A 26,082-nucleotide genomic window follows, 5' to 3' on the forward strand; every position below is an offset into this window, starting at 1 on the left:
GGGGGGTGCTACGCACCATCTGTATATATTTGAATGAAATCTGTAACAACGCAGCCACACTGTGGCTAACCAACTGCAAAAACAAGCAGAATTATGCAGGGTGATAAAATCAAACATTGTTGGAAGTTCATAAACATCTAAATCAGGTGTCTCCAACCAGTCGATCGCGAGTTACTAGTAGCTCGCAGAAACCTTCAGAGTAGCTCATAGCCTTGAGTTAATTTTTAACGAAGAACTGCAATAAATACGTATTGTGTTTTATTTTTAAAGTTAAGGAAAGGATACTTTAATTTTCCATTACTTTCTGGCTGCAGGTAGTAGAGCTTGATGATAAGCTGTGCTCAGCAAGATGCATGTGGTTCACAGAGGTTCATAACTGAAGCACTGAGATATTTAACTCTTAAATAAAAGTTGTTCTCAACTCAGTATTGAAGAATGAGAACAAAATGATATTTCTGAATGTTTTAAAATGAGAAAATGTGGTGTTAACTTGATTAAGTTAACCTTTCATTTTAATGTTCTCCGTTTTCAAAGTGTCACATTTACAAACAGCCTCTATCTTGCTCCCAGTGGCTGCTAGACACAGTGCCATTTTTGTTACTGAAAAATACAGTCATTTTCTTTTAAATGGGAAAAATTATAAGTGAAGAAAAATGTTTCTATGAAACATTGTCTTATTTTTTTTCTAAACTTCAAATTAAGCTAATTAAGTCCTGATATTTTATGAAGCCTGTGTCTTCAAATGACTGTATTTTCCTCTTATAAATATGGCACCACGTCTACAGGCCATCAGTAATATGCCTGCTGTTGGTAAAGACACTTTGACAAGGGAGAAATACAAAATTAGGAGTTTAATGTAATGCATATAAACAAGGTTAACTTGTGAGTTAAATTTAGACATAGCAGGCATCTTGCTCCCAGTAGCTGGTAGCCACTGTGCGATAGTTAACAGAAAAATGCTGCAATTTTCTTTAAATGGGAGAAATATAAAGAGCAGAAAAATGTTCCATCAAGTGTTGAAAAATGTTCCTTATTAGGAACCTTTGTGCAGAACATTTTTCTGCACTTGAAATTCCCACTCCCCCATAAAATGCTTGTATGTTTGTGTTGTACATGTAACAGTGCCAGATGTGGTTATAGACATGTCCTGTACCACAAGTACATACGACACAGGCTCTCAGTCACTCATACACATATATCCTACTCATTCACACACATGTTCATACATCCCCATAGACCATGCACTCACTGACGCACATGACAGCCCTATCATAGTACGCCTAGTACAGTATTTTGTTCAAACAATAGTATCAGGTTCCATAGACATTACATTTAAATTCACTGAAGCTGGGTGAGGGAGTATCTTGTAACAATGCACGAGTTACGTGGCCTTCAGTAGCTCTTAATGATTTTCACTGATCAGAAGTAGCTCTCATTACAGAAAAGTTGGAGACCCTGATCTATACACACCTAAATACATCAACAGAACTTTACTTGGGCGAAACCTTCCCCCTGTGGAGCCCAAATGTCACACCTACTTTACACAACATACAAATAGTATGCAAAAAAAAGGCACTCATTTAGTGGAGCGGCTAAATTCCAGAGCATATTAGAGACTAAAGTTCCGGCATTACATGCTTTTAGTTTATAACAATAGTTAAACTGAACCATAAACCATTTTTAAACAATCTCTAATTTTACTGCTGTAATGTAAAGAAAATATAGGAAAACTACTAGGCAGAAATGCATTAAAGAAGTCTGTTCCGCTTGGGTATCCGATTTGCAGTCCAAGCTTAGGAAGTAGTTCTGGGAAGTATGAACGGCTCACCCAGTAGCTGCTTTACAAATGAACGAAATCTGGATTTCACTAAACCAACAAGCTGAAGTTATAGCTAGAACAAAAGGCAGTTTTTCTGGCTAAATGATGGAATGTGGCGTTCTGTATAGGTACAAATTATGAAGCCAAAAACTTTTGGCAGACCTACATTAAGTTCTCAAAGAGTAATGGGCTTCTAATAGGGGTTAACACGTTCCTTTTTTCCTTTCAAGAAATTATTTGTCAAACGTTATTTGAAAACAAGCATTTACAATGCAATGGTTTTGCCTTTGTTAAAGTTTGAGCTATTGGCAATGCTCTTGACATTTTTATTTATGTTTTTTGTTTTAACATAAATAAATGGCATTGTCATTTGCAATGTCACTAGCTTTATCTTTCGCAAATGACACCCACAAACACCTACAGAGAGGTCCCCCAACACACCCACACAGAGCCCCCCCACACACTGCGAGCCCCCCACACTGCGAGGCCCCCCCACACACTGCGAGCCCCCCACACACACTGCGAGCTCCCTCCACACACTGCGAGCCTTCTCCACACACTGCGAGCCCCCCCCACACACTGAGAGCCCCCCCACACACTGAGAGCCCCCCCCCCACACACTGAGAGCCCCCTTATTGTAACGGTCCTTCATGCTCTCACTAAATCTAGAGTTGACACGAACACATGCTTGTGCTCAGCTGACTCTCAGCCCCACGATTTCAGCACGATAAATAAAATCTGGCATCGCACAGAAACAGGGCATCCTAAATGTACATATTGACAAATTACAATAAATAACAAAGGCCTTAACAAAGCTTACATGCGCAAACATTTACATCTTAAATGCACAGTTTGCCGATGTATAACTTTGCACTGAAAGTCGTCGGATCTGACCTTATCCTAACGGTCCTTCATGCTCTCACTAAATCTAGAGTTCACACAAACACATGCTTGTGCTCAGCTGACTCTCAGTCCCACGATTTCAGCACGATAAATAAAATCTGGCATTGCACAGAAACAGGGCATCCAAAATGTACATATTGACGAATTACAATAAATAACAGAAAGGCCTTAAAATGTAAGCATTTGTTAGAATTTGCAAAGTCCAGGAATAAAGTTGACATGCGCAAACATTTATATCGTAAATATACCTATTGACGACGTACAAAAAAGAACTCAAAGGCATTTAAAAAAAAACATGGTTAAATTGGCCAAATGTATATGAAACACAATTTAAATGTAAAGTGATACGTATTCTTACTGCTTTGTATGTGCGTATAAAACAGAAAAATGTGCTCGTAAATTACCTGAATAAGTCACGGCAGGATCAAAATTCCGCCAATAGCAGCGCGTCCAGAGCAGGAAGGCAGATGCCAGCAATGCCGGACCAGATTCAGGGGCGTTCCCGAGAATTGGGAGAGACTGAACAACCAACAAAGCGCCTAGAAGATTGACTAGCACCAAAAACAATAGCCTGTGACTTAACCCTGGATCGAAAACCCAAGCACTAATGCAAACAATGGCACATCCCTGGATGAATCATCACTTACACTGACAACAACCACACATACGACCCACGATAACACCAAAACTGGTTGGTGGATCGTTTTCCTTAGGAGAGAAAAAACACCGGCTAACCCGCTGCTGAAAAAACTCAGGACAGCGCAAACACGCCAGCTCGCGAAAAACACTTGAGCAAGGGGGGCAACTCTGAGATAGTAAGGAGAAAAGCAAGACAGAGAAGGATCCCACCTAGCAGAGAAAAGACTTACCACACACCATGCACCAGCAGCACATCACTGGCTCAAAATCTGTCAACACTATTATAGCCATGCGCACACAAGACACACTGTTTCTAGACCGTGGACAAGCCTAAACTCCACTCCTAACCATGAACATATTTTAGCCTCTTAGGTGCTGCGCCTATTCCAACGGCCGACGGCACCACTACCTCAGGAGTGCTGCCATCGGCAGTTGGACGTTCGAACCTCACCTGCGCAATGGAACGTTCAGCACTGGAGCTGAACGTTCCATAGCTGCTAAGAGGCTAGTCTGGGACAACCCAGTGTTTGGCAATACTGAGCAGAGGACTCCAGTTCTATGAGAAAACAAAGCTCCAGGACAGCACAACTCCGGGCCACAACCATGCAAAGCAAAAAACAGCTGTTAAAGCATGGAAATCAGCAAATTGCATATTCTACAGCAACACATTCTGTGGCAGGTCATGTGATCACTCATTAATCCACATGTCCCATGTCCTTTGCGTGTATCTTGCCACTTATATTATGCAAAGGAGGGACGGATTCAAAGTGGACAGGAGCAACAGATATTCCCGAGAGGAAAAGAAAGCGATCCCTGTAGGGAAGCTCGAATGGTCATTGATTGTGGTAGGTCAGTAATCCAGGGGAGGAAAGGAGAGCATCGGGATGAGGCAACGTCTCCTAAAAATGCGGGAGGTGGCAAGGTAGGGGGCATCGGCGCGTAAATGGTGCCAGGGGGACAGCTTCTAAAACGGAGAGAGATACACAGTGTGAAGGAGTGCACCAATTCTTTATTCCCATTGAGAGGGGCCTCGTGATTGCCAAGGGGGGCGGGTATGGGAGCAGGAATAGCTGAGGTCGATTGATACATGTAGCGCAGTAGTCGACACCTCTTCTTGTAAAGTTTAAATCCTCACTTTAATCAAATAAAAAAAACATCCTTTACAAAATGATGAGAGCTACTTTCTTAGATCATGGCATTAAATGCTGACCATGATCGGTGAATAGCGAATCTGGTCCTGCATTGACGGACAAACGTGTCTTCCAATGGCTAGCCTCCATTTATGGGCTAGCCAATGGAAGACTGGGGCGGATTCCAAGCCCCATACTATACTCATTAGGTTTTCGCCTGCGCGAAAAAGCTGCGCAGAGCGCAGCTTTCGCCAGGCAAGACCTAAAAACAGCGTCGTAGAATATCAGTCCTGCAGAATTCCCCTACGCCATAAAAAAAAACACAAAACCATGTCATGCACCAGGTACAACTGAGCTACCATGAGAGTAGAAGATTATAAAAAAAATCCTCAACCAAAGTATCGGGCCACATGCTATCATAACAGTCCACATATTACACCCCTGGAAGGTTAGGAGCACAACTGAAGACAGTGGATTTTCCGAGGGCTAATAATGGCTGCTACAGACCTTCTGCTCAAATATTCCAGTATTTGTTTAATTATTTTGTCAATATAATTTAGAACAATTTACACTTAGAGGAAGAAATTTTCTGGTAGCTTGATAGCATTTCGGCTTCCAGCATTAACAGTCATTAAAGGCCCTCCCTCATTTGGTCCCACATCTGCAGCTTAGGGGCATAACTTGGTAGACAGCCAATGAAGAACTCACCAGGGGGTTGATGATATAGTGAAATGGTCTATGATAAAAATAAGATGCCCTTTAGAATAAGGAGGTCCAATATAAACGAGCCTCACATGGGATGTTGCATAATACAGATACACCATTTTACTGAAGACATCAATGGTCAGATGTTCAAAAAAAAAGTTGTCAGAATTTACCACCACACTTTCTGAGACCAATCCTTAATTTAGCAAACCGACCACGGAGATAAAAAATCCGTTCACAGAAAAAGAATCACCTAAGAACAACCTTCCTCATAAATATGTTAGGCAGGTCACAATTTGCTCCCGACTGTTATTGGCTGCAGTCACACAGATGTTGGCCTGCAAGGGACAGCAGACTACCATCCCAGGCAATGTTTCAAAATTGACTACAGAAGAAAGCATATGGGCCTCATCGTCAGCCCTACACCGCACTTATTTCTGGCATACCCGATGGAGTGTGAGAAAGAGGGCTTTGGAAGTGCCTGAAGTGTGCAATGCAAAGGCCACACAGCATCGTGACAGCACTACAAAACGTGTGGCTATATATAGCGCTCCCTGCTCTGCAGACTTCACTAGGAGGCGATAACATACTCATCTAATCGATGGGTTGTTGTTACTAGGGCGACTGACAGAACCCAACGCAAGTGTCAAAAGCTGGCAAAGTGGGATGGAATGGGGGTCGGGCACAAGGATGTCAAGCTGCGAGATTCTCCTCCTCTGCTGCGTGAGGCTGACACTTATAATGCACAGTGCTCTTCTGGTGTATGCAATAAAAGCCATCCTAGCGTTAGTACAAGCAGTGCGGAATGCAGCCTCCCGGCCACCTACAGCCACGATCACATCACCTCACTTCTGATATCACAATATTGCCTGTCATTTTCTAACCTACGTCGCCATCTATATAGGCCATTGTGAAGGTGCACACACACAGTACAGTAAGAACACTTTGAGGCAAATTCAGAATGAAACCGATAGTATAAGACCTTGAACATTGGTGCAGACTGATCAAAGGGTATTTGGGTTATTAGCAAAACTAACAAACATTGGCAAAGCCGATTAATTTGATCTTGCTAACCTATTGGCTTTGCCACTGCTTTTAACCAATAATTTAAAAAAAATAGAGAGAAAGGCCCCAAGGTAGCCACTCCTGTCTGTTATGTCATTCAACAGACGTGCGCAAGCATGATGATGTATACTCCATCATACATGTGTGCTTATGCAGAAAAGTGGTTTAAATACTGCTGACCTGCCAGCACAAACGGATGCTGCCAAGCCCACCCAAAAGAAATACAAATACTACACAGCTAGGGGAGCAAATGAGAAGCAGGTTGGGGGGTATTTGATGAGGGGGAAGCAGCACAAAATGAGACAAATTAATGACCTAAGTACTATATTTCTTAAAAACTGAGATCTATATTGTCCAGCTGTCATTTTAGAATTGGCGACAGTGACTGTAGGTACAGTTAAAACGAAAGACCCACATGAAATGTTTTCTACTGATTACTAGTAACTTTTACATCATTTGACAACATTTTCCATCCTTAAAAAAAAAGGAAAATATATGCCTCAGAGATGGTTCCCAAACAGCTTTGCGCACGCTTGTCAAATGATGGCGTGTTTGATATTACACTACATTTGCCATAAAAGACGGCATTTAATCCCATTTAGTCGGTTTCATTTGAAAAAAAAAACAAATAAAACCTAATTGAATAAGAAGGTTCATGAGTCAGAATCTGGCTGGCTCTGTCAGTCAGCTCACACAGCAATTCCCTGTTTGTGAACCACGTTATGGAAAGAGAAGACAGTGGGTGACGTTTCAGGAGAATGGGCATGCTGCCTCCTAGGAAGACTGGAACAAATCCTATGTCAAGTGTGAAGAGTGCCCTTTGTCTAAAAAATAAATAGTTATGTTTGACCAGAAGGCCGGCAAACTCAAATTAGTTTCTTTGAGTCAACATGCACGTTTTCTTTCCCATGAAATGCCGCCCATTCAATCAGCACTAGTACTGAAGCAGAGAAACACGGTTTGGGGAGCGCTTCACAGTCTTTGTGTATGCGTTTTGTGTCTGAGTGAGGGAACCACAAAGCTCAAACGTGTTTTGTGGTTATGCAAACATGAATGATTGTCAATTGCACGTGGATTGTGTTGTAGGGGGTATCCGGTTGCCAATCCACAAAATGGCTCCATATGCTGTATGGTTGTGGACTGACTGTAATGATTAATTATACATCTGTGTGGGTAGTCTGCTATCGCCTCGTCGCAGTATACGCATATAGCATGCAAACGAGGGCCCAGCTCTGTTTACACGACACAGAGAGAGCGAACGCCGAGGCAGCCTTCGTGGACCCGGCAAGCTTGAACCCCTCCGCAACAGCATTTTATCAAACGTCGTGGGGCAGGCCAAGGGCAACAGTTTTCACTTGGGCAGGGCACGTGCAAGCATAACGGCCGATGTGAGCTTTCCTATGTGCAAGAACAGATGCGAGTGCAGGGAGGACACTGCCAGTGCTGACTGCAGACTAGGGTTAACATCTTCAAGCGGCTCGTGCCTTCCCCAGAGGTCCCTCCCTGGTACTTACCTCAGTAAATTAAACCCTCCTTTGGGCATAGTCTTTACCCCCTTACTAAGCCTGCTAGCTGTTTGGATGATTAACAGGTCACCAAGGGCACTCATTAGTTATTCCATTTTCTTGCTCACTCTACGTGGGCTCAATGCATTTCTGCGGGGACTCGAGTTATGTGCGATGCTGGACATCAATAGCAAAGACCGCAGTGGAGCGCCTACTGGCATTTGAGATTATGTAGCGCTATTCAAGGTCTTTCATGTGTTCATAAAAGTGAGCAGGGTCGACAGCCCTAGATGCCATGTTATGACGCGACAGAAGGTAAAATACACTCATTTCACACTAACAGACTGCTCCGATTATTCATTAACAAGAATTACACCAGGGGCAGACCTTCGGTCCGTGACGTGCACTCTTGAGCCCAACAGAACAGTACCTTTGATACGGGGTTTATTTATAAAGTTTTATATAGCTCAAACTTGATCCCGAAGGATATCGGAGAGCTTTACAATTTGAGGCAAAGGTAACAAATCAGAACAGAGTGTTTGGATTGTTTCCCCAGTCTTTCACTATCCTAGAAAAAGGGTCCATTTGGATATAAATCAAGTATGATTATTATAGAGAACCCCAACCATGGTATTATGTTTACAATTCTGAGTTTGTGCTTCTCCAGACCAAGCACTCTTAAACTATACTGTCTACCAGTTTGGATGACACCTGACAACCACACCTTGCAGTCCTCTGTCCTACGCAACATCTCCTATACACCGATCCAAACACCCACGATCGACTGTCTCTGCGCAGTGTGCGTGATGTGAAGTGCTCCTACACCCCACACTGGCATGAGTGGCACTATGAAAAAAATTAAATGCATCTGTGTGGTGCACGGTGGCATTCCCTCCCCATGCCTCGCCCCCTTTCCGCTTCCCTCTAAATCAGCTTGAAAAAAAGCGTAGCCACACTATTTGTCTGGGTCTAAAATGAAGCAATCAACAAAAGCTGCACTGCTTGCACGACCCAACAACCCACCCATCCGCAAAGCTTAAATACAAAAAAAAAAACACTGAATGGATTCTCTGCAAGTAGTTCAAATTACTTGGTTTGAAACACAGGCAAACTTGGCACAGTTATCTTCGAAAACTATGTGAGGAGAAAGAAGAAAGACACATGGCCCGTCTTCATTTGAAGTGAAGTAAAGCTGGCTAGCATCTTGGCAGCGTGCTTTCCGCTCTGTAGCCATGGGCATCGAAAGGGTGCTGGGCCCTACTGCAAGCTGGCATGGGGTAAAATGCCATCAGGCCCCCTTTGCAGGTGCGGGCCGGCTGGGCATTGTTCTGGGATGCAGTCACCGTGCAGTAAAGGGGCACACACAGCAGTGTAGCGAGGTCTGCCCCATTCATTCCCGGTCACTGCGGCCCTCGAGGAGAGAGCCGGAAGGAAGCCGCGGACCCGGCTGTGCACATGGCGATAGTGCGGGGTGGAAACGTGGAACACTGGCAACCACGAAACTTAGGAAGTCTTCAGGGTGGAGTCGTGGTGTCATGGTTCAGAAACAGCTGACCTGCCTCGTCCTGCTCAGTAGCGATCAAAACTTGTGGAAACTGATGTCATGCATAATGGTAGCTCAGTGGGTGCAGGACCCGCTCCTGAGATATGCGCGGGTTCCTACCACTTACTGATACTGCCTCGCGCCTTCTGTCGAGCTTTACGTGTATTTCGTGGCACACGGGTTCGAGTGCTGCAATACGTCCAATCACACAAGCACAAAGAGACAGCCCAGTTTGCGGTATGCGCTATAAAAACAGCTCAAACCCAAATCAACAAAATACACCTCTTCAGAGTATTGAGTGATCCTGTCCCACACAAGAATTGGGGGGGTGGGGGGGGGGGGGGGATAGACTCGCGCAGGGGTTAAAAAGTAAATTTTTTTAAAAATAAGAAAACTTACCTGACTGCCCGTGTCCGTGTCAGAGCAGAGGAAGCAGCTCTAGTGATGACGCGGCGGAGGCTCGGCCGGCTGGGCCAATCCCAGCGCGGCCCTGGCTGGAGGCGGACGGCTGCTTCCTTCGGCTGGGGAACTCGGCTTCGGGGGCCGGGGGGAAACAAAGGGACAATGCCGGGTGGACACCGGCTTTAGAGGTCAGCAAAAGCCTCCACGCCATGTAAGTGAGGCTCCTTCTCCTTCAGGCCGGTGCCGGCAATGCCGGACCAGATTCGGGGGCGTTCCCGAGGACAGGCTTTCGGCTGACGTTGCCAAAAGCCAAAAATTCTCGGGAACGCCCCCGAATCTGGTCCGGCATTGACGGACAGGCCAGTCTTCCAATGGCTAGCCTCCATTTATGGAGCTAGCCAGTAAAAGACGGGCGGATTCCAAGCCCCTTATACTATTCTCATTAGGTTTTTTCTAGCCAGAATGCTTACTTCGTAAGCATTGGCTAGGCAAAACCTAAAAAGGATATGCAAGATAAAAACATTGTGTGCGTGGTGATGGCTGCAAGGTGTACCTTGGTAGATGAAAACGGCAGGCTAAAAACGTGGCTACCAATAGCCGATATAGTATCACTGCTTCTTTCTGCCAAATAATATGGCTTGACAATTACCTGCTGCTACCAGGTGTAAATAGTTTTCCCTTGATAGTATACACTAATCTGGTGCTTAGGCAGTCTTTTATAACCTTAGATAGCTGCATGCTGTGGTTTCAGGAACCATGCTAACAAGTTTCGTCAATGTTAAGTTCCGGTAGTAAATCTGACGCTGAAACCTGTGCAGCAGATTCAATTTGCATGACAACTTTCTTTGTGGTCTCTCCGACATGTACATAATAACTGCTTCAGAAAGGTTGGTGCTAAAATAATCCCTCACTACAGAATGCCTTCAGTTTAGGAGGTCCAACCATTTTAGCTGAATTGACAGAACATTTATCCAAAACAAGCATTTGCAATGCAATAGGTCTCGCATTAGGAAAGTTTGAGCTATTGGTCTTGTAAATGACAATTTTTTTATTTATGTGTTGGTTTTGAAAATAGCTAAATTAATAGCTTTGTCATTTACAATGCCAATAGTTATAACTTTCGCAAATGTGACACCTATAGCATTTGTAATGCAACATGCGTTGTATTTACGTGACTCAGATGTATTGATATTACAAATAACAATGGCATTTAATTTTTTTTAAATAATTAACACTTAAATAAAAGTGATTGTAATTTATAATGGCAATAGCTTAAACTTTTGTAAATATTGTGAAGATTATGTTCAGTGTATTTTATTGTGACGAAAATCCAAAAACAGAAGTGAAATGTTAACATCTTTCTGTGACATTTGTAATAAAGCTTGATACATTGAGAGAACATATTTGAACCAGTTGTTGTTGAATGGTTGCGCTGAGTGATGCTGGAGTGGTGCTGAGTGGTGCTGTGGTGGTGCGGAGTGGTGCTGGGGTGGTGCTGGGTGATGCTGGGTTGGTGCTGGGTGGTGCTGTGGTGGTGCTGTGGTGGTGCTGTGGTGGTGCGGAGTGGTGCTGCGGAGTGGTGCTGTGGTGGTGCGGAGTGGTGCTGGGGTGGTGCTGAGGGGTGCTGGGGTGGTGCTGAGGGGTGCTGGGGTGGTGCTGAGGGGTGCTGGGGTGGTGCTGATTGGTGCTGCTGGGTGGTGCTGAGTGGTGCTGTAGTGGTGCTGAGTGATGCTGTGGTGGTGCTGTGGTGGTGCTGAGTGGTGCTGTGGTGGTGCTGAGTGGTGCTGAGTGGTGCTGTGTTGATGCTGATTGATGTGGTGGTGCTGAGTGATGTTGTGGTGGTGCTGAGTGATGCTGTGGTGGTGCTGAGTGATGCTGTGGTGGTGCTGAGTGATGCTGTGGTGGAGCTGAGTGGTGCTGTGGTGGCGCCGAGTGGTGCTGAGTGGTGGTGTGGTGGCGCTGAGTGGTGCTGTGGTGGTGCTGAGTGGTGCTGTGGTGGTGCTGAGTGATGCTGTGGTGGTGCTGAGTGATGCTGAGTGGTGCTGAGTAGTGCTGTGGTGGAGCTGAGTGATGCTGTGGTGGAGCTGAGTGGTGCTGTGGTGGTGCTGAGTGATGCTGTGGTGGTGCTGAGTGATGCTGTGGTGCTGCTGAGTGATGCTGTGGTGGTGCTGAGTGATGCTGTGGTGGTGCTGAGTGGAGCTGAGTGATAATGTGGTGGTGCTGAGTGATGCTGTGGTAGTGCTGAGTGATGCTGTGGTGGTGCTGAGTGGTGTTGGGGTGGCGCTGAGTGATAATGTGGTGGTGCTGAGTGATGCTGTGGTAGTGCTGAGTGATGCTGAGTGATGCTGTGGTGGTGCTGAGTGATGCTGGGGTAGCGCCGAGTGATGATGTGGCGTGCAGAGGGTAGAAAGGCACAAAAAGCGAGTCTAACAGAGGGCAGAAGGGCAGAAAACAAGGGAAAAACGAGTCTAACAAAGGGCAAAAAAACGAGTCTAACAGGGGCCAGAAAGGTACAAAAACGAGTCTAAAAGAGGGCAGAAGGGCACAAAAAAAGAGTCTAACAGAGGGCAGAAGGGCACAAAAAACGAGTCTAACAGAGGGCAGAAGGGCAGAAAAACAAGGGAAAAACGAGTCGGGCAGAAGGGCACAAAAACGAGTCTAACAGGGGGCAGAAAGGCACAAAAAACGAGTCTAACAGATGGCAGAAGGGCACAAACCAGAGATGAAGGTGGTCAACATTTACCTGGAGTTTACTGTCTCCTGAGCAGATGAGACAAAAGGAGAGGTGTGAACGGCCCTGAGAAGTACGCCCCCCTGGACACCACACCGTCTAGAAACCTCCCAGCATGTTTGGAACATAGACATGCAGAAATAAAGGTTAGGCCCTGGTACGGAGGTCAACCAGTTTACCCAGAGGAAGGCTATCACTGTGGTGGCTGCCACCGCCTCTAAAACCCCTAATTCAATTGTTATGAAAGAACGGACGTCTGCACAGCTCGGAGAGCCAAGTACCATCTGTGGTCTATGGCCCTGCATACAGCTATTCTGCAACAAACAGGTGGCTTTTAGGAGGCTATGGGTGCTATGTGGGGTGTTTGGGGCGTTAGACCTGGGATGTCGGAGATTGAAGACTGTACTGTGTCAATTCCGGGACCCTTGGCATTCTGGGCAACCTTTAACCGGCTCTCGTGTAGCTTCTTGAAAGCCAAATAGGAAGTACCGAAAGAATGTACTTTCTCGTTTGAGTTCCTTTAAATCTGCTGGCAAAGCACTTCATTTTACATCAGGCCGCTTCCTCGCTCTGTCAGTGTGTTCCTGTCGCCCAGCAGCTCTGTGCCCGCACTTCGGAGCACACTTGGGTATGAGAGCTGCGGCACCTCCCCTCCCAGTTCTGCCCGTGGGACCCGAGACAGGTGGCCAGCAGCATCTTTAATATAAGAAAGGACATTCACACCGCACTGGGGCTAATGCCAGCTTCTTTTCCTTCCGACGATATTTAATTAAAAAAGCCTGAGAAAGTAAAGAAAATAAACAAGTAATTCAAGAGCAGCCGCATTTTACAGTGGAAGTCCTGAAGCTGCCTGTTTGTGAGGTCACTCTACGTTTCAGCTGCTGGAAACTAACAACAATTGAACTGCCCAGAGCATATCTGTTGAGTGGGCGACTCCACTTAGCACCTCCTTAACCTATTTTTAATGTGTCTTTTAAGTAGTGTATGCATGCGTTCTGCTGCAGTGTTAGCACCGCTGTAGTTAATATAAACAAATAAGAAAAGTGTGGGGAGGAGCGTAAGAAATGCGTTACTTACCTGTAACTGCAGTTATCCAGTATTGGTATCTTTCATAGATTCACATGCTTGAATCATTCCCCGTCGTCGGGGTGGGAGTCCCCGGTATATAAAATAGTAATGTCCTAAAGACATATATATATATACTAATAGGCCAGAGGCCTCACATTAGTAACCGGAGTCCTTTTGTAAAAAACACCAAACTTTGGCCAGGAGCCAATCAGCTACTACCACCCTCTAGAACCTTCCTGGAAGGAGCCCTAGTCCCTCAGATTTTCGTAAGCACCGTGCTAGGTAGTACCTACTGAGAGAACCAAGGTGAGCCATTCCAGGGGAGGCGGGTGGGTTGCATGTGAATCTATGAAAGATACCAATACTGGATAACTGCAGTTACAGGTAAGTAACGCATTTCTTATCCAGTATTATGGGTATCTTTCATAGATTCACATGCCTGAATCAGAGTAGCAAGTAGTAGGCAGCACATTTCGCATAATATAGTATGTAAGACACCTGATAATAACTTATCAGTGCAACAAAAGAAACTGCAAACAGTAGCAAGATAAGAAATGTGCAATCAGTAAAACTGGAAAGGTGGGATGAAAGGAAGAAGGCTCACCTCTAATGGAATAGATGATGGAGCACCGCCTGTCCCACTGCTGCATCCTTCATAAGTTCAGAATCCAAGCAGTAGTGCTTGGTGAACGTATGTGGAGTTTTCCATGTCGCCGCTCTGCAAATGTCGACAATGGGCACCCCAGAAAAGAGCGCCAAGGAGGTGGAAACAGCTATAGTGGAATGAGCCCGAACCTTGGCTGGCAGAGGATGACCCGCCTGTTGGTGGCAGAAGGCGATAGCTGCAGAGATCCATCTAGAAATGCTCTGCTTTGTCAATGGCAGGCCCTTCCTGGGCCTGCTGAAGGCAATGGACAATTGGTTGGATTTGCGAAATTGTTCTGTTCTATGAAGGTAGAATTTCAGACATCTCTTCAGATCTAAGGAATGTAGAGATCTTTCTGCTGTAGAGGATGGATTAGGGAAGAAAGATCTCAGGACAATAGGTTCATTCAGATGAAAAGCAGACGGAACCTTAGGTATGAATTTGGGGTTAGTCCGTAGAATGACTCTGTCCTGTTTAAACTGAAGGAACGGGTCCTGAATACAGAAGGCCTGTAGCTCACTCACCCTCCTTACTGACGTGAGATCCAGCAAGAGAGCTGTTTTCCATGACAAGTATTTGAGATCCGCTTTATGTATCGGCTCGAAGGGGTGCTTCATCAACTGTGCCAGGACAAGAGTGAGCTGCCATGTAGGTGGTAAAGGCCTCGCTGGAGGATAAGTCCTGAATAAGCCTTTTAGAAACTGCTTGATCAGTCTATTGGACCATAGCGAAGCACCAGACGAAGAGCGTCTGAATTGAGATATGGCCGCCAGATGGACTTTGATTGAGGCATGGGCCAGTCCCAAGTTGGCTAGGTGAAGCAGGTAGGGCAGCAGTTGTGCCGGAGATGACGAGAACGGGTGCAGTTGGTTAGCTTTACACCATAAACAGAATCTCTTCCACTTAAGGGAATATGTCTTATTGGTACTGTCAGCCCGGGCCCGGGCTAGGACAACCCTGCAGTCCTGAGGGATATCTAGGTCCTGGAACTCTCTGAACTCAGGAACCAAGCCGATAATCTGAGAGATGTCAGATCTGGATGCTGGACTTGCCCCTGGTTCATGGTGAGGAGATGCGGGTAAGGCCTGAAAGGAATCGAGGCTCCAGCGATAGAAGGTGGAGTTCTGTAAACCAGTGTTGGTGTGGCCACGCTGGGGCTACCAGGATCAAAGTGCAATGCTCTGCTTTCAGTTTCCGAAGGACCCTGGGGATCTGGGGAAATGGTGGACAAGCGTAGGCATAGACGTTGCACCATGTCATCGAAAATGCATCCCCGAGAGACCCTTTCTGGGGAAGCCTGCTTGCGTAATGTTGGCATTTTGCGTTGATCTTTGTCGCAAACAGATCCAGGGGAGGTCTGCTACATCTGGAGAACACTGTGTCGAGGGCATGTTGGTCGAGCTCCCACTCATGGCAGATGGAACGTTGCCTGCTTAGAGAGTCCGCCAGGGTGTTGTCTGCTCCTGGGACGTACTCCGCCCTCAGCGAGATGTTGTGTTGGAGTAGCCACTTCCAAATTTGCTGCGATTCTTGAGACAGCGTCATGGATCGAGTTCCCCCTTGCTTGTTTAAGTAGTGCATTGTGGTGGTGTTGTCCGTCCTCACAAGCACTGGGGAGTTCCTGATTCTGGGCAGGAAAGCTCGAAGAGCCAGGTATACTGCCCTCAGTTCTAACAGATTGATGTGGAGCAGTTTCTGTGCTGGCAACCGCTGACCATGTATCTGAAGTTCCAGCAGGAACGCACCCCATCCTTCCAACGATGCATCTGTTATCACGTGTGGGGAGACCGGAAGCAGGAATGGAAGGCCTTGGTTCAGGTTTTTTATTTGAAGCCACCAGTGTAGGGCGTTCACCATGAACGGGGTGATTCTGAGTCGATCGTCGAAGGATCCCGTACTTTGAATCCACTGGGCTGATAGTGCCTCCTGTAAGGGACGCATACGAAGGCGGCAGTGTGGAATCAGGAGGATGTTGGAGGACAGCATTCCTAGCAGTGACTTGAAAAGTCGCACCTTGATGGTCTTTTTGAGCTGAATGTTTGCTGCCAGCGACCTCAGTTTGGCCTGACGTTGCAGAGATGGAAAGGCCTTCTCTTGATGTGTGTCCAGAATCGCTCCCAGGAAAGTGAGGTGTTGAGAGGGCTGTAGTACTGACTTTCCCTGATTGAGTGTAAGTCCTAGACTCTCGAAGAGCTGAAGACAGGTGTTGGAAGACCTGTTCACACCTTCTAGAGTAGGATACTTGATGAGCCAATCGTCAAGGTAGGGGAATACCTGGTGATGCTGTTGGCGAAGGTAGGCTGCCACTGGAGATAGGCATTTTGTAAAAATGTGTGGCGCCGACTTTAGGCCGAAAGGCAACACTCTGAACTGGTAATGTCTGCCCGCCACAGTGAATCTTAAGAATTGGCGGTGACTTTTGTGGATGAGTATGTGGAAATAGGCATCCTGGAGGTCTAAGGACACCATGAAATCCCTGGAATTGAGGAGTTGTAACACCTCTTGAATGGATACCATCCTGAAGGATTGTTTTTTGAGGTATGTGTTGAGGTTCCTTAGATCCAGTATAGGTCTCCATTTCTTCTCCTTTTTCCGTATCACGAAGAACCGTGAGTAGAATCCTTTCCCCCTCTGACCTCTGGGAACTCTCTCTACAGCTCCTTTTTGAAGCATTAGTGAGAGTTCCGCTTGAAGAAGATGAAGATTCTTGTGTGGCATGGGACATGGAGGGTTCGAAGGAGGAGTGTCCACAAACTCCAGAATATGCCCGAACCGAACCAGTTGGAGAAGCCAATGATCCGTAGTTATTTTTTGCCAATTGTGGAAGAAGTTGGAAATTTTTCCTCCAACTACGTAACATGGAGAAGAAGCGGAGGCCTGTATTAGAAAGAAGTCACTGTCTTCTGGGGGGATCTTTCTTTCCTCCTCTCCCTCGAAAGGTGGACTTATTGTAAGAGGACTGGCCTTGTTGTTGCCTCTGTTGGTATTGAGGCTTGTATTGTTGGGACGAGCCGTAGGTGGATTTGTACCCCTGGTATCCACCTCTTGTTTGTTGGCCTCTTCTTCTGGAGCCTCGAAAGGAAGTATTCTTGTACTGTAGTGTTCCCAGGGATCTTGGGGTCTCTGTATCTTTCTTGATACCCTGAAGCATCTCGTCGATATGCTTCCCGAAGAGAAGCTCGCCATCGAACGGCATATCCAGTACCTTGGCTTGGACTTCCGGTCGGAAAGATGTAGCTTTCAGCCAGCCTTGGCGCCTAAGGACGGCCGCCCCCGCCAGCTGGCGAAATCCTGTTGAGGCGATATCCATCGCCACATCACTAATCTCCGAGGCGGACCGCTCTCCCTCAAGGAGGATTTTCTTGACTTCTTCTTTCTGCTCCTCTGGCAGAGAGCCTAGGTATGGTGCCACATCTGCTCACATCTGGCGATTGTAGCGTCCCAGGAGCGCAAGCGAGTTCGCTGCTCTGACGTTAATGGCCGACATCGAGGAGAACCTCTTACCGATGTTATCAAGTTTACGGCCTTCCTTGTCCGGAGGCGCAGTCAGTGCGGCAGCCAGATTGTTGGATTTCCGTGTGTGATCACAGAGTCCGGTTTAGTATGGCCTGTAAGACATGCGGTGCCTTGTCCGGGGCCTTGTATTTCTTATCAAGTCTAGCCGGCACTGGAAGTAGAGATGAGGGGTTTTGCATTATCTTTAATCCCTGATCCCAGATGTGTTCAATAATCGGGATTGACCGGACCGTCTTTTTGAATGGCTCCTTAAAGTCGTATAAGAAGCAGTCCTGAGGTTGTGTGGTCATTTCTATTTTGAACCTCGCTGCTGCACGTTCTATAATATTGTGAAACCCCCCGATGTCCTCGGGAGGGGAGTCCGCCTGTGCTTGGTCTGGGGAAGCTGGATGTGAGATGACGTATTCGTCCCACTCGTCCTCTCGCCCTCTTCTTGTTGACCCTCCTCTTCCTCTTCCACTGCTTCCTCTTCGTCCGAAGATTGCTGCGGAGGCAGAGACACAGGATCTGGGGTAATAACCAGTGGAGGTGGTTTATGGCGAGGTGGAGGGGCAGATGATACAGCTTGAGGTGGCACCACTGGAGGTGGCGGAGCAGGTGGGAACCACTGTTTGTAGTCCGCTATAAGGAATTGGAGGTCCGTGACAATTGAAGCCGGGAGGCTCACCTTAGGCTGTGAAGGAGGAAGAGAATGATATTCCTCTTGATAAGGAATGTCTTCCTGATCCATGTCTTCATTGTCTGAACTCTCATGCACCTTAACAAGTAGTTGTGATGGGCTTGTTGCCACTGGGAACATGGCTCCATCATCATAGTACTCAGTCTCCAGTAGATTGGCCGGCGGCAGTGGTTGGATTCTGCTAGGAGACGTCGCTTCTGGCATCAGCGTATGCGTTGACATTTTGAAGTGTGTATAAATACACTTTATCTTGGGAGAGCCTTCTGTCGACGGTGAGAAACTGACGGCCACCGCACCCTTCTCTGTTGTCTTCGACGACGATGTCGTAGACGGTATCGGCGTCGACGGCAGTGTTGGTGTCTTCGTCGACGGTACTGTCGTCGACGCCTTCGTCGATGGTCTTGTTGTCGACGGCTTAGTCGACGCTGGTGTCGACGGCTTCATCGACGCTGGTGTCGACGTCGATGGCTTCGCCGTCGATGGCCTCGTCGACGAGGTGGTCGTCGACGTCGAAGGGACTTTCGTCGACGACGAAGGAGCTGTCGACGACGGAGGCGTAGTCGACGGTCTTTTGACAGGAATAACAGATGGAATAGACCTACCAGACGACGACGAAGTTGAAGTAGATGTCGTCAAGGCAGTGAAGGCAGACGCTGTCGACGTAGATATGGTGACTGTCGACGCTGTCACAGGCATGGCAGAAGACACTAGCACAGGCTTTTTTAATGTAGTTTCCTTAAGAGAAGTCTTCACTGCCATGGTCTTTGGACGGCCCTCTGAAGACTAAGGCGTCTTCTTTTGAGGAGGCATATTAGACGGACCTGGAGAAGTCTGTCTCTGCCTTTTAGAAGAGGAGTGTGAGCTCCTAAAGGAACACTCGCTCTCACCTGAGGAGACTGCTTGATCCTTGTCCTTCAGTCTCTGAAGCCACAGAAGCAGGCGTCCCTCTCTGTCTTTAAGAGTCTTGATAGAGAAAGTGCGACAGACCTTACAGTCCTTGGCAGAATGGCAGAATGGTCAGGGTAGAGACAGTAGAGGCGGTCTTCATGTTTGTCATCTACATGCAGTCTCAGCTTCTTACAAGAGGCGCAAGGTCTAAAAAGCCCTTTTTTAGGAGTGGTAGACATAGTAGACTCTAGCCCTCCTTCACAAGAGTAAACAGCAAGAGAAAATATGGATAAAATCCAGAAGAAACCAGAAACCTGAGCAGAGCTCAGTGGAGACTCCCTTAGCACGACGTGCGGTAGAAAATCTGAGGGACTAGGGCTCCTGCCAGGAAGGTTCTAGAGGGTGGTAGTAGCTGATTGGCTCCCGGCCAACGTTTGGTCCTTTTTACAAAAGGACTCAGATAGGTTACTAATGTGAGGCCTCTGGCCTATTAGTATATATATATGTCTTTAGGACATTACTATTTTATATACCGGGGACTCCCACCCCGACGACGGGGAATGATTCAGGCATGTGAATCTATGAAAGATACCCATAATACTGGATAACAAGGCATAGGAAGGCGAAAGGCATGACTCATTCAGCTGTAATGAGCATGAGACTCCCCCACACTCATCATTACAAAGGCACTATGTAGTAAGGGCGGGACAGTATTGCTCTGTTAGCGAGCATGAGAAGTGAAGTGCTCCCAACTGAAGTTAAAAGAACAAGCATGGATAGAGAACTGTGGAGCAGCGGTCAGAGCTGCAGACTCTGGAGCTGGGGCCGACTCTGGAGCAGGGGACCAGTGTTCGAGCCTTGGTGTGGGCTCAACATCTGTAATTATAAGCGGATCTGGCACTTTTTGGCACTACAGGATTTTACAGAACATCACTTGCAGTAAAGGTGACAAAATAGGAGTAGAATTACTCAGTGGAAGAGAGACTACTGTCTATCTTGATATAATCATGAATAGCTCTTGGCCAGGATTTGAAGCGTCTGAAAAGCTTTTTTAAGTGTATCCACAGATGGTATTACATGGACTGATGATTATTTTCTTGGAGGACACTTTGATCAGGATAGTGAGGTACCCAACGTCTAAGTCATCTTGGAAACTTCGGTCATCATTTAATGACTTCAATATTAAACGTTTTGACAACGAATGACTTGATATCAATGCATGTATCTCCTTCAAAAGAGTTCTTTAAGGTGAATGTTGCCTCGTCAGAAAAGATGCTGTGATTTACGTTGCATCAGACGCTGAACATTTGATAGTGGTAACGCTCACCATCATTGAAACTGTTGAAGTTCCGGGAGTGTCCAGAATAATGGTACTTCTTGGCTTGCCTCCATTCCTTGCATTTCCCTTTGCGAGTCCTTGGAAGTTGAGAACTGTTCCACAGAGTAAGGAGTTCCTTCCAGTGTCATTCTCACCCTTGCTTACTGTGCGCCTCTCAGTAATTCTTTCATTTTAAGGCATTTTCCTTTCAGGGGACTCCAGTTTCAGTCCATTTATGTTCTTGTGAATATTATTTTGCAGTATTGTCACTTTTTTCCCATGTGGGATTCTGGGAAGCAAACCACACACAGGTCACATAGGCCATTTGGAGTCTTTCTGATCTCACGTTTTAACAGTGAAAAAAGGTAGAACAATTTCCTCATTTGTCAGTAAAAACACTGAAGCCCTATAAAAACGTCATGTGAACCACTAAAAATGACTCCAGTATTCGAACTTTCATAGATTCATATACTTGAATTGTTCCCAGTTGTCAGATGGGAGACCTCAGTATCTTATAAAAGCAATGTCACAATAGACATAGAGGCTTAAGGCTATTGTTTAATAACAGATCACTGTCCTTTTTATAAAAAATAAAAGATTTTTACAGTGATATTGCTCTACATTAGTGGTTTTCCACAGCTACCTGCACTAGGTCTTTGGTGCTTCAAACTGGCTTTCACCATGCCAGAGACACCAAAAAAGGGGTTCTTCAGATCCTGTGGCACTTGTAAGAAGAGGTTTCACATTGATGACCCTCAAAGACTTTATAAACTGTCTCTATCCGGAGCACAAAACAAGGGACTGTAAGGTATGTTGCACCTTTTCTAATAAGACTTTAAAGGCTAGAGAAGGAAGTCTCTTTCACTGGCAGCAGAAACTCAAATCCAAAGACAACTCTCTCTGAGGCAGAATGCAACACCTCCTTTATGTCCTCTACTAAAACGCCTGTTAAAAGAGCTAGAGAGGATCCATTACCTCATTCCTTTCAGGAACCTCTAAAAGAGGCGTCCAAAAAGTCGTTTGAGGGTGTCCAAAAACACAGAAGCCCCGAGTCGCCTCACAAACGTTTCTTTCCTCTACCTAGAAAGGAGGAAAAAAAGCCAGACTTGTCTTCAAAACAGCTTTAGAAGTCTACTTCAGAGCCCTCAACACCTCCTTCTGTGGTACAGCATGTCTTCAAAAAGCCGTCAGGTGTTTCCATTGACAAACACATCGACAACACCCTCCTCAGCATCTTCAATGGTGCATTGTAGTCGTCGACTGCTTCAGCACCAGTTCCGTAGACGGTAAATTTGTTACTATCGTCGACAGCAGACCCTCCATTGAAGGTGTGACCGTCGATGACGCAGCAATGAATGGCGTCTCCTCTCCCCACGGATGCCCTCTACAGAACCTACCCTGTCGAAGATACCACCGTCGACAATCAAGAGACCATCATTGCCTCTTTCCTATTCAACGACCTCGCTGACGACTCAAGTACAGAAGTTTAAATAAAAGATAACGCCATCCCTTACCTTTCAAAGTAAGGTGTGCTGGCTGCTCCCATCTCACCTCCTGGATCAGGAAGACTCTGAGGAGGACAGCCTTTACAGAGCAGCTCAGAGCTCCTCTGAGCATCATGTAAAATATCAAGATTACTCGAATAAAGGAGAATATTATGAAGAACAATAGTTACTTACCTGTAATCTGTGGTTCTCCAGTATTGGTGTCTTTCATAGATTCACATGCCTGAATCATTCCCCGTCGTTGGAGGGGGAGTCCCACGGTACATAAAAAAGCAATAATATGCCATAATAACATAGAAAAAACCTGGTAATAACCAACCAGGAAGTAAAGTAGCCCAAGCTACAGGAGAAAAAACTTCCACACTCATGACTATCCTAGTCATTTTGTATAGCCCAAACTGCAGCCAATCAGGCGACAGCACCCACCAGAAAGTTCTCCCAAGAGGCTCAGGCTCTCAGATTTTCTCGCACAGGAGTGATGGTAAACCAATCTAGCCTATGAGCCTCTGAGGGGAGGTGGGCGGGTTGCATGTGAATCTATGAAAGACACCAATACTGGAGAACCACCGATTACAGGTAAGTAACTATTGTTCTTCTCCAGTATTGTGGTGTCTTTCATAGATTCACATGCCTGAATCAGAGTACATCCATGCTTGGAAGACGCTATTTGTAGCATCAGTTTGTACATATGGAAAACACATAATCATGTAATAAATGTCTCATTTCTAAGCATGAAAATTTGCAGTTACATGAGAATGTACATAATATTCAGCATGAATAAGCGTCTGAAAAGTAGTAAGAGGAGGAGGGAAACAGAGGCTCACTTTATCTGAAAAGATTACACAGAATTGCTTCACCCACTGAAGCATCTGTCTCACTGGCTGCATCCAAACAATAGTGCTTGGTGAAAGTATGCCTGCTGGCCCAGGTTGCTGCTCTGCAGACGTGCTGAAGAGGAATCCCAGCGAAAAGAGCAGTCGAGGAAAACATGGCTCTCGTAGTGTGAGCCCTTGGAGCAGCCTGCAAAGGTCTTCCTGATTGTATATGGCAAAAGTCAATAGCTGCAGAGATCCATCTGGCTATTGTTTGTTTAGACACTGCATGACATTGTCGAATTTTTCCATAAGCGACAAACGATTGATCAAATTTGCGTATTGTAGAGGTCCTTTGTAAATAGAACTTTAAACACCTCTTGATGTCTAGTGTATGCAATGCCCTTTCCTCAGGGGATTGTGAGTTAGGAAAAAATGTCCTTAAGATGCCTGGCTTGTTCAGGTGAAAGTCCGAAGGCACCTTAGGCATGAATTTTGGGTTCGTGCAGAGCACTACAGAATTAGACATGAACTGCAAGAAAGGTGGATGGACCGTGAAAGCCTGGACATCACTGACTCTTCTAGATAAAGTCAAAGCCAACAAAAGCAATACTTTCCATGAACAAAATTTTAAATCCACTCTGTGAATTGGTTCAAAAGGGTGGCGCATGAGCTGCGCTAACACTATATTTAGATGCCACGATGGCGGTGGATGACGTACCGGAGGAAACATTCTGAAAAGTCCTTTAAAGAATTGCTGTATTATTCTTGAAGAGTAAAGTGAAGTGAACCCATCCTGACTATACCTTGAAATGGCTGCTAGGAAAACTTTTAGAGTTGCGTGAGATAATCCCGATTTTGCCAGATTTAAGAAAAAAGGCAATATCTGATCTGGCCTTGCTTGAAAAGGATGAATCCCAGCCGAGTGACACCAGATACAGAATCTCTTCCATTTAAGTCTGTATGGTTTTATTGTAGCAGGTGCTCTTGCTTTGGCTAGTACCTCCTTGCAATCTGCAGAGATATTCAGATGGGCGAATTCAAGGTACTCAGGCGCCAAGTCGCTAATTTTAGAGAAGCCGGGTCTGGATGGTAAATCTGACCATCCTGGATGGAGAGGAGATCAGTTATTGGTCAAAACTGAATTGGTTCGCACTCCGATAGGAGAAGGAGCTCGGTGAACCAGTATTGGCGAAGCCACCTGGGGGCAATGAGAATCAGGCGACATGGTTCTTTTTTCATCTTCGGGAGAACTCTGGGAACCAACGGTATCAGAGGAAAGGCGTAAGCATATATTTGAGACCAGTTGATCGAAAACGCATTCCCCTAAGAGTCCTTGCGGGGATGCCAGCTTGCAAAGAACAGGCATTTGCTGTTCTTGGTCGCAAAGAGGTCTAGATCTGGATGGCTCCACTGTTGAAAAATCTGATCTACCGTTGGTTGATGAAGTTCCCATTCGTGGGTGGACACGGTTGTCCTGCTGAGAGTGTCTGCAAGAATGTTTGCCGTTCCCGGTACATGGACCGCCAAAAGATTGATTCTGTGTCGTATTGCCCATGCCCATATTTCTTGGGCTTCCTGAGACAGAAGAGCCGACCTTGTTCCTCCCTGTTTGTTTAAATAATGCATGCTTGTAGTATTGTCTGTGCGAACCAATACTGTGGCCCCTTGAACGATTGCGCGAAAGGACTTGAGGGCTAGGAAAATGGCGCTTCGCTCCAATAGATTGATGTGCCAGACCTTTTGTTGAGGGCTCCACCTCCCGCTGACCGTCAGCCCTTGAAGATGTGCTCCCCAACCTTCGAGGGATGCGTCCGTGGTGATTGTGAAGTTTGGTGCGTCTTGGAGGAACGTGCAACCCTGCTGTAAATTTCTCTTTTGAATTCCCCAGAGAAGAGCACCTCGGATGCGAGGGGTGATTCGGATGAGATCTTCGAATGAGCCGGAGACCTGCAGCCATTGCAGGTTGAGTTCTTTTTTTTTTTTTTTTCCTCATTTGCCTTCCCTTTCCGACAAGGGTCATACCAACCACCTTGCACGACTTAGAGACGTGATTTGATTTTCCGATGGCAGACGTTTCCCAAAACCAGAGAGAGAGTACATTTAGCTCCATCTAGGTATTTTTCAACCTGTAGGACCAAATCGATTCTAAGCTAGCCCTGGTCCAGGAGCATTAATGGCATAATCATCGGACCCGGGTTCACCTCCAGTTAATTAAGAGATCCCAAAAAGCCAAATTACGTTTACTAGCAGTTCTTTTGAGGTCCATTTTAGATGTTTCATATAAAGATGAAAGCCATTGAGAGTGTAAAGGGGGAGTTTTTTCTATCCACTGGATACAGATCTGTCTTCTCGCCAATAAAATCGCATAGAAAAGGAAAGATTTCTCCTTGCCCGTAATATTGTCTTCTATTCCAAAGATGACAAGTGGAAGAGTAATTGACAAAGATGTATGTAGAATAGAATTTAAAGTATTCTTCACCTCTTACGAAAAATTCGAAAGATCTGGGCATTCTAGGAACATATGTATGTCATTGGCACCTACCATGTTACATTTATTACATTTTTTGTCTGGTAGGAATTTAGACCGTTTTAATGGTGTTATGTATGCGTGGTGAATTGAAAATAGATGGTTACGTCTTAACCATGCGGGTTTTACCGTTTTGTACAGTAAGCCGCAAGATTGTTGCCATTTCTCATCACATGGAGTGCTGATCACTGATCCCCATAACTCATCTGGTAATTTAAATTCCCCATCATTTTCTTCTAGCATCTGCCAGTACCAGGTAGCTACTTCTTTCCCTCCACTGGGTCGCTCTACCAGCATTTGTTCTAGTGCGCTAATTTTCCCAATGTTCGTGTCTATGCGGCTCTGTGATCTCACCCAGCTGTCTAGTTGGATATATTTAAATCTAGATATTTCTGTTCCTACAAGTTCTTGTAATTCGTTCCAGTCTATTAATTTCCTGTCTATTAGCAGTTGACCCCACCTCGTAATACCTGCTTGTTTTATGATATTTGATAGCTTGTCTTTCAAGAATGGTGGTAGGCCGGGTGAGTCCCAAATTGTACAGTACGTAGAATAATATGACAAGCCTATTTTTTTCCTTATGTTATACCAATTTTTAGCCCATGATTGTGCCATTTTAAGTTTAATTTTTTTGAAAAATTTGTGACTTCCAAATTTAAACATAAATCCCTCTGGTGT

General features: G+C 45.8%; 1 protein-coding gene across 7 annotated transcripts in view; it reads right to left on the minus strand.

Moving 5' to 3' along the window:
- LOC147684688 (hydroxyacylglutathione hydrolase, mitochondrial) overlaps positions 1-26,082 on the minus strand; it is a 699,222-nt gene that overhangs the window by 265,353 nt on the left and 407,787 nt on the right. The gene's annotated exons all lie outside the window — the stretch shown is intronic.

The sequence above is a fragment of the Lissotriton vulgaris genome, chromosome 10 (assembly GCF_964263255.1).
Source record: "Lissotriton vulgaris chromosome 10, aLisVul1.2, whole genome shotgun sequence".
Lineage (NCBI taxonomy): Eukaryota > Metazoa > Chordata > Amphibia > Caudata > Salamandridae > Lissotriton > Lissotriton vulgaris.